Here is a 9668-nt window from a genome sequence, read left to right as displayed (position 1 = left end):
TTTTTTTTTTGAGTCGGAGTCTCACTCTGTCGCCCAGACTGGAGTACAGTGACCGCTCCCAGCCACCACAGCCTCGACCTGCTGTGCTCTGGCGATCCTTCCGCCTCAGCCTTCCAAGTAGCCCGAATTACAGGCATGCACTACCACACCCGGCTGATTTTTTTTTTTTTTTTTTTTTGATTTATTGTAGAGATGAGGTCTTGCTGCCCAGGCAGGTCTCGAACCCACGGGCTCAGGCAATCCACTCACCTCAGCCTCCCAAAGGCGCGGGATTACAGGCTGAGTCACTGAGCCCGGCTAATTTAAATAAATTTAAAGGAATGGGGAAGGACACGGTAGGTCACACCTATAATTTCAGCACTTTGGGAGACTGAGGCAGGAGGATTTCTTGGGCCCAGAAGTTTTAGATCAGTCTGGGCAACAAAGGGAGAGGTCGTCTCTAGAAAAAAATCAAAAACTTAGCGAGCAGTAGTGGCATGTGCCAGAAGTCCCAGCTACTTTAGCAGGCTGAGGCTGGAGGACTGTCTGAGCCCAGAAGTTTCAGGCTGCAGTGAGCCATGATCATGCCACTGTACTCCAGTCTGGGCAACAGAGTGAGACCTTGACTCCTAAAAACAATGGAAAAGTCTTTTGCAAAAAAATTTAATAATGAACATATATTTCAAAGTTGAAAAAATAATAATGGTGGCCTTCAAATCCTCCTATATTGCTAGTGGGAATGTAAAATGGTGCAGCTGCTTTATAAAATAGTTTGGAAGTTCCTTACAAAATTAAACATGACCTAGCAATTCTACCCTAGGTATACGTACATACCAAGGAGAATTGAAAACATATGTTCACACAAAAGCTCTACACCAATATTCATAATAGGCAGAAAGAAGAAACAATTCAAATGTCCATCAACTGACAGTTAAACAAAATGTAATATATACAAACAAAAGAATATTATTCAGTCTTAAAAAAGAATGAAGTACTGTTACATGCTACAACATGGATGAACCTTGAGAATATGTTTAAAGGCCGGATGCAGTGGCTCACGCCTATAATCCCAGCATATTGGGAGGCTGAGGTGAGAGGACTGCCTGAGCCCACAGGATCGAGACCAGCCTGGGCAACTTGGTGAGACCTCATCTCTACAATAAATCAAAAAATTGGCTGGGTGTGGTGGCACACGCCTGTAGTTCCAGCTACTTGGAAGGCTAAGGGGAAGAATCGCCTGAGCCTAGCAGGTTGAGGCTACACTGGCCATGAGCGTGCCACTGCACTCCAGCCGGGGAGACAGAGTGAGACTCCAACTCAAAAAAAAAAAAAAGAAAATATGTTTAAAAAAAAGAAAACATGTTAAGTGAAAGTCACCCAAAAAAGCGCCACATATTCTATGATTACATTTATAAGAAAAGTCAGAAGGCAACCTCCAACACAGAAAGTAGATTAGTAGTTGCCAAAGGATGGGGGCGGGGGGGAGATTCGGACTAACTGCTAAGTACAGGGTTCCTTTTGGAGATGATGAAAATGTCCTTAAATTAGACAGTGATGACTGCACAATATAGTAAATACATTAAAAATTACAGAGATGTACACCTTAAATGGTGAATTTTATGTTATGTGAATATATCTCAATTTCTTTAAAAGATTTTTTTTTAAACCAAGGGTGGTCCTAATAATTGATGTTTCTAAGACTCCCAAAGTGCTGGGATTACAGGCTGAACCACCAAGCCCGGCCAATAAACCAACTCTTATCAACCCCCTACTTCCAACCACATAATGATAAGAAAAACAAGCAGGATAACAGGAGTAAACATTAAAACCAGACCACAGGAGGCCAGGTGCAGTGGCTCATGCCTGGAATCCCAGCACTTTGAGAGGCCGAGGTGAGAGGACTGCCTGAGTCCATGGGTTCGAAAACAGCCTGGGCAAATTGGGAAAATAAAGTAGCCGGGCATGGTGGCACCTGCCTGTAGTTCCAGCTACTTGGAAGGGTGATGTGCAAGGATTGCCTGAGCCCAGCAGGTCAAGGCTGCGGTGGCCATGAGCATGCCACTGCACTCCAGCCTAGACAACAGAGACTCCAACTCAAAAAAAAAGAAAAGAAAAAACTATACCACAGGGAAGCACCTGGCAAAACCCAGACTCTGAGAATGTTTATAGGACCTACGACCTGATTTCTTCAACAAAACATGGCAAGAAAAGACAAACGGAGAGAAACCAATCACAATGGATTATCTGGATCCAGAGTCAAGCAAACTGTTCAAATATAACAGAAAATTTGAACACTGGATATTTGATAATAATATTAAGAAACAGCTAACTTGTTTTAACAATTTGGTATACAACTACAATAATGATATTGCAGTTGACTTTTAAAGCTCTTGTATTTTAGATACGTACTGAAATATCCGTGGATGAAATTATATTATTCAGCCAGGTGTGGTGGCTCATGCCTGTAATCTCAGCACTCTGGAGGACGGAGGTGAGAGGACTGCCTGAGCCCAGGGATTCAAGACAAACCCGGGAATTTGGCGAGACCTCATCTCTACAATAAAAAATTAGGTTGGTATGGTGGCGTATGTCTGTGGTTCCAGTTACTTGGAAGGCTGAGGCAGAAGGATCACCTAAGCCCCGCAGGTCGAGGCTGTGGTGGCCGGGAGTGTGACACTGTGCTCCAGCCTGGACGACACAGTGAGACTCCAACTCAAAAAAAAAAAAGAAAAGAAATACACCTGGAAGCCAAAAACATAGTAGTGATTTAAGAACAAGGTCCCTAAAGACAGCCGGTCTAAGTTTAAATTCCAGCTCTGCTGCCTCCTAGTTGTGTGATCTTGGGCAGATTATTTAACCTCTGGGCTTCAATATGCTACTGTCAGAAAAAAGAAAAAGAAACCAGTCGTACCTGTACTAACCTCACTGAGTTGTTTTGAGAATTATATGAGTAAATGCTGAGGCACTAAAATAACAGGAAACAGTAAAAAAATAAACAACCAGAACCCCAAGTAACAACAACTGAGAACAAATGAAAGGAAATGAAGGAAAGTGACAAGTGGACCAAAGGGAAAACAGAGTAGAAGCAAAAGGAAAGAAGTCTGAGGCAGATGTAGCCAAATTAATGTCACACAATTTGGCAACTGGAAGGTCAGCCAACAACAGAAAAAATAGTGTTCTACAGAATTCAGAAAGGAGTAAGGGGAGAATAAAGCAAAAAACACAGACAATACAGTGAGGTTAATGGGTAAGTGGAAGAGAATACAGAACTCTACATCAGTGGTCCCTAAACTTTGTTCAAGGGCTTCAAAAAGAAAAGGGGAGACTGACAGAAGATTGTGGACTCTTAATTCTATTTTTTAAAAAATTTTAACTCTATTTATCATCATCTGAAATCAAAAACTGCCTAATAGTAAAAACAAACAAAAGCTAAAAGTCCAAGAATAAGAGGAACAACTTTATGAAAAATCACTATATTGTTCTTACTTTATAATTTCATAGTAGATTCATAAAAATCTTGTCTGCCAGGCACAGTGGTGGCTCATGCCTATAATCCTAGCACTTTGGGAGGCCAAGGCATAAGAACTGCTTGAGCCCAGGAGTTCGAGACCAGCCTAGGCAACATAGTGAGACCTCATTTCTACAAAAAATAAACAATAAAAATTTGTGTAGGGTTTGATGGTGCACCTGTAGCCCCAGCTACTCAAAAGGCTATTGTGGAAGGATCGCCTAAGCCCAGGAGATCAAGGCTGAAGTGAGTTGTTATTGTACTACTGTACACCAGGTTAGGCGACAAAGTGAGACTCAGACTCAACACATAAAACAAAATTTAAAAACTAGCTGAGCATGGTGGTGGGCACCTGTAGTCCCAGCTACTCAGGAGGCTGAGGCTAAAAGGTCATTTAAGCACAGAAACTCACACCTGTAATCCCAGCACTTTAGAGGCCAAAGCAGAAGGATGGCTTGACTTCAAGAGTTTGAGAACAACCAGGGCAACATAGCAAGATCATGTCTCTATGTAAAAGAAAAAAAGAAGAAGTTTGAAGCTGCAGGGAGCTGTGATTGTTCCATGCACTCCAGCCTAGGTGACAGAGTGACACACCAATGCAAAAACAAAGCCACAACATTTTGTTATGGAAAAGACACTAAGATTTGCAAATCATTATTCTTAATCAGCCTTTGAAAACCCTGACAATAAAAAGAAGGCATATTCAACCTGTGAAAGATGGTTAATATAAAAATAAAAAGGAAGGTGTGGGGGAAATAGCTAAAGTTCCCCCCCTTAAAAATGAAGAAACTGGCCGCTGCCTTGCTAGACTCTGTTGTCGCCATGCTTCCTAGCTTTGGCCCCCTCCCCCACCTTGAGGAGGTGAACCTTCTCTCTCTCTCCCTCTCCCTCTCTCCCCCTCCTCTCTCTTTCTCTCTAATTTACTTTCAAATAAAATATATTTTAAAATCTAAAAAAGAAAAATGAAGAAATCAAGTTATGTCTAAGCAAAATATCTCCTATTAATTTAAGACCCTTTAGGCAGTAACAACCATCATATTATGATCAATCTGTATGCCAGAGTGTGCAGGTACAAACGCTAATTAAAATGTTTCCATTTGCTGGACAGTCAGTAGTTTTACACTATAAAACTGAACTACATTTTCCAGGTATCAGCTGTTGTATTTTTATAGTTGCAAAAGAGCATTCTGCATATACCCAAAGTACATTTATTACATATATATTACAGAGAAAAATATAGGGAAATTTTTTGCAGTTTATGTAAAGTAGGCCTGGTACATCATGGGGGGGGTTCAATAAAATTTTACTGAGGCCAGGCACGGTGACTCACACCTATAATCCCAGCACTTTGTGAGGCTGAGGTGAGAGGACTACCTGAGCCCACGGATTCGAGACAAGCCTGGGCAACCCGGCAGAGACCTTATCTCTACAATAAATCAAAAAATTAGCCAGGGGTGGTGGTGCGTGCTTGTAGTTCCAGCTACTTGGAAGGCCAAGGCAGAAGAATCACCTGAGCCCAGCAAGTGGAGGCTGCGGTGGTCATGAGGGTACCACTGCCTTCTCCAGCCTGGGCGATAGAGTGAGACTCCAACTCAAAAAAAAAAAGTTTGTTTTACTGAAATGTATTCAAGTGGAGTGTTTCACATAATGCTAGACAAAAAACTACAAGTCAGATTCCATTTCTTTTTTCTTTTTTTGAGTCAGAGTCTCAGTTGCCCAGGCTGGAGAGGTCGCAGCCTCGACCTGCTGGGCTCAGGCGATCCTTCCGCCTCAGCCTTCCAAGCAGTTGGAACTACAGGCATGCGCCATCATGCCTGGCTAATTTTTGATTTACTGTAGAGATGAGGTCTCACCGAGTTGCCCAGGCTGGTCTCGAACCCATGGACTCAGGCAATCTTCTCACCTTGGACTCCCAAAGTGCTAGGATTACAGGCGTGAACCACCGTGCCTGGCCAGATTCCAATTCTACAAAAAATGTTAAAACAGTATAACATAATGGTTACAAGAGTGGTGATAAAAACCACAGGCTTTGGAATCGGATAGATCTGGGATCAAATCTCAGCTGCCAATACTGTACAGATGGATACCTTGGGAAAGTTATTTAATCTATCTAAATTTGTCTTCTCACCTCCAAAATAGAAATACCTACCTCATAAAGTTATAGTGCTGATTAAATGGCAGTTATAATTTTTATATAACATGGATTACCAAAATTCCACAGACAGTCCATTTTCTTCAAGCCCTAGATCAATCTAGATCTCTGGAGGATAAGAGTTCTGTATATTTTTTGAAGTTCTACGAATGATCTTGACTGGCACTCCTGTTTAGAAACCACTGTCTCCTAGTGTTACTAAAAATGTTTCTGGCGAGACCTCATCTCTACAATAAATCACAAAATTAGCCAGGCATGGTGGCACATGCCTGTAGTTCCAGCTACTTAGAAGGCTGGGGCGGAAGGATCGCCTGAGCCCAGCAGGTCGAGGCTGCGGTGGCCGGGAGCGTGCTACCGTCCTCCAGCCTGGGTGTCAGAGTGAGACTCTAACTCAAAAAGAAAACAAAAACAATGCTTCACCTGAATCCAAAGTACGGAAGATAAAAGAGCTCTTAAGACGTCATCTTATGGTTTAATTCCAAGTTTCTAAGACAGACCTCTACTCTAAATTAATTTTACACGGTCAGGCACGGTTGCTCACACCTGTAATCCCAGTACTTCGAGGAGGCTGAGGTGGGAGGACTGCTTGACCCGGAAGTTCGAGACCAGCCTGGGCAACACAGAAAGACCACCTTTCTACAAAAAAATAAGAAGAAATTCGCTAGTGTGGTGGTCCCTCCCTGTAGTCCCAGCTATTCTGGAGGCTGAGGTGGAAGGCTTGCCTGGGCCAAGAGGGTTGAGGCTACAGTGAGCCAAGAGAGTGCCACTGCACTCCAGTCTGGGTGTTAGAGTGAGACTCCAATTCAAAAAACAAAAAAAGTGTCTTCACAGAGAATAGAATCATACTGCAAAGTTCCATTTTAATATATTTTCCAAAGCCAGGAAAACTATGATTCCATATTTAAATTGTACATCAAAATCAAGTATACCTTAACCTCTTCATGTTCATTAATGAATAGTTTTAATAATTATTCATAAATGGTTTCAGTAATGAACATTTTAAAAATATGTGTAGAGAAGCAGCTCACCAACGACTGTGCGGTATATAATAATGTGTAAGGTGTCCTATTTCTATGTTTTCGCTTTTTTTTTTTTTTTTTTTTTTTGAGTTGGAGTCTCCCTCTGTCACCCAGACTGGAGTGCAGTGGCCGCTCCCGGCCACCGCAGCCTCGACCTGCTCGGCTCTGGTGATCCTTCCGCCTCAGCCTTCCAAATAGCTGGAATTACAGGCACGCACTACCACGCCTGGCTAATTTTTTTTTATTTATTGTAGAGATGAGGTCTCGCCAAGTTGCCCAGGCAGGTCTCAAACCCGCAGTCTCAGGCAATTCACTCACCTCAGCCTCCCTACTGGCTGAGTACCGAGCCCAGCCATATGTTTTCGCTTTTAAATAAATTTAAGTTTACAGTTAAAATCCACTGATGCTTCACTAAAACCCTCCCATAATGTTTTTTATTCAGCATATATACTTTAAAATATGCAGCCCACAAGCAATCTTACTAAAAACTGAAGGCACCTAAAGCAAATTAAATTTTCCTGATACAAACTTCAAACCCCACTAAGTAACCCAATAAAACTTTTTTTTTTTTGAGTTGGAGTCTCACTCTGTCACCCAGGCTGGAGAGCACTGGCACACTCACAGCCACTGCAGCCTCAACCTGTTGGGCTCAGATGAGCCTTCCACCTCAGCCTTCCAAGTAGGTGGGAGGACAGGCATGCGCCACCATGCCCGGCTAATTTTTTGGTTAATTGTAGAGATGAGGTCTCACCAAGTTGCCCCGGCTAGCCTTGGCCTCCCAAAGTGCTGGCATTATAGGCATGAGCCACCGCACCTGGCCCCCAATAAAACATTTTAAAGAAGTATGACCTAGCACAGTAGTTCAAGTCTGTAATCCCAGCACTTTAAAAGGAGGCTGAGGTAGGAGGGTTGTTTGAGCCAAGAGTTCAAGACCAGTCTGGGCAACAAGGCAAGACCTTCATCTCTACTTATTTAAAAAAATGTTTAAATAAAATAAACATTTGAAGTGCACACACACACAAAACCCACAAACACAATCATGACCATTTTATGCCAAAAGAATCGGTATAGAATAATCAAAATCCCTGGAAAAAATTGAGAGTCTGGAAACACTGTAGGACTTCTTCAAACCAAACAAACAAAGAAACTTAAAACGGTTATATCAAAACTACTATGCCAATAGTAGATCATCTGAAAGCAATCAAGCAAGTAAGAGATTGTCCTCTAAAGACTTTTCTGTTGCTGTTCAAGAGGGGAGAACTGGAAGGTAAAGCAAGGGCTAGAGCAGACAATGCAGGCTTCATTAGTGTGTAGGTTTTACCATTTTAGACTCAAGTCATTTTCTCAGCTACCCACATTAGTGAAGCTTATGAGTGACAAATGGAATTGCTAACTTGAAAAGTGTTAAAATCCAAACTTGCATACAACAGTACAAAGGTCAAAAAAAAACTATCAGGCCCTGGAAGTATTACTTAGTGAGCCTAAGCCTTAACCCATTTGTCAACGCAACTTTTAAAAATAAATGTTTACCCCACATCTTTATAATATATAAATTTTAAAATAATAAAATAAGCAAATAAATGTTTAACTTTATGTTACTCAAACAGAAAATTAAATTTGCGGTATAGCGTAGTAGAAAGTTGTATACCAACAGAATTCTATAAATCCCAACTATTTTAAAGCAGATCACACAAGTTTAAAGAAACTGACAATTTTGATTTCAGCTTTGTGAAAGTTATGTATTTTTAAAGCCCAATAGTAAATCAAAGCATAATTCTAAAACACTGAAATGAGTAAGCAGTGTTATATTTTTTTCAAGACTTCATAAAGTGTCAAAATATATAAGCGTTTTTACATTTTAAAAGTTTAACTTCATCCACTTTGGGGAGTCAAATAAAAGTTTACTAGGTCAAAACCAAACTAAAGAGACTGTTTGAGGACATCCTTTCTAGTTAATCCAACCTTCCCTCTTTCAACACTACATTCGTCCAACTCTTCACATAGGCATATGACATACATGACAAAGAACTGCTTACATCCTAAATATAAAACAGTCTGAAAAACAGGTGCGACACTATTTAGATGCATGCTTCTTTCTTCTTCTAAGTCTAAATCTGCCCTGGAAAGGAATTTAAAAATAAACACAAATGCCCAAGGAAGTTAAATAACCCTTTCAAGAAGATGTAGCAATTCTGAAGCCCAAGACACGAGCTGTAACCTCCCAACATCTTCCCAAAGTTAGGTCACGTCGCCTATCAAAGGCTCACATTAGGAGGAACGAGTCAGGCTCCACCGGGAAGCGTCCTGAGGACATTTAACTTTGCTTCCCCCGCATGAGTTCGTAGGGTGAAACAACTACGCTGCACGTCAAGCGAAAATTAAACCTTTTTCTCAGTCCTTTCATCACACAACACTGTCTGGTTTGGCTATGTCGGAGAAAGAAGGGGAAGGGAGAAAGGAGGTGCAGTGAAGGGGATACACAATAGAAAAACTCGGTGCTGAAAGCGTTGATGAGTCACTACGGAAGGAAGAACTCCAGAGAACCCGAGTGAGCACGGCAGTTTCTCAGGTGAGAAAGTACGAAAAGTTGACGGTGGGAAACGAAAACTTCCCAGGCCGGCCGCAAGCCACTGGGCTCGGGAGCAGCCCTGGAGAGCAGCGTGGCTGTCAAGGGGCAAGTGCGCACCGAGTCGCGCAGAAGGGGGCCAGACAGGCCAAGCAGGAAAGGGGGGTTGGTCCGGGAAAAGGGGGTAAGGCGCCCGCCCCGGCCCCTCTCCTCGGGGTCTCCCTCGCCAGAAAAACAAACAAGAGCAAACCCAGGGGCCGGCAGCCGCCAGCCGGGCGCTCCCACAGAGGGATGCTCAGCCCGAAGCCCCGGAGGCCCGGGAAGGCGCCTCCGGAGGAGCCCCCGCCGACGCCATGCTAAAAGCCAAAATGGCTGCCCCGAGGAAGCCCGCACCGCGGAGCTAGCGAGGATTGGGGAACCAGCTTCTGCCGGAAAGGGGGAGGG

General features: G+C 42.8%; 1 protein-coding gene across 1 annotated transcript in view; it reads left to right on the top strand.

Annotated features, from left to right (window-relative positions):
- The first annotated feature begins 9095 nt into the window (after window positions 1-9095).
- AP4S1 (adaptor related protein complex 4 sigma 1 subunit) overlaps window positions 9096-9668 on the top strand; it is a 46166-nt gene continuing 45593 nt past the window's right edge. The window contains exon 1 of the mRNA XM_008073014.2: window positions 9096-9227. The gene's annotated coding sequence lies outside the window, so the exon portion shown is untranslated. The remainder of the gene's footprint in view (window positions 9228-9668) is intronic.

Source organism: Carlito syrichta, unplaced genomic scaffold (assembly GCF_000164805.1).
Source record: "Carlito syrichta isolate Samal-C Ts95f unplaced genomic scaffold, Tarsius_syrichta-2.0.1 Scaffold315592, whole genome shotgun sequence".
In the NCBI taxonomy this organism is placed as follows: domain Eukaryota; kingdom Metazoa; phylum Chordata; class Mammalia; order Primates; family Tarsiidae; genus Carlito; species Carlito syrichta.
This window is presented reverse-complemented; position numbering and strand designations above follow the sequence as displayed.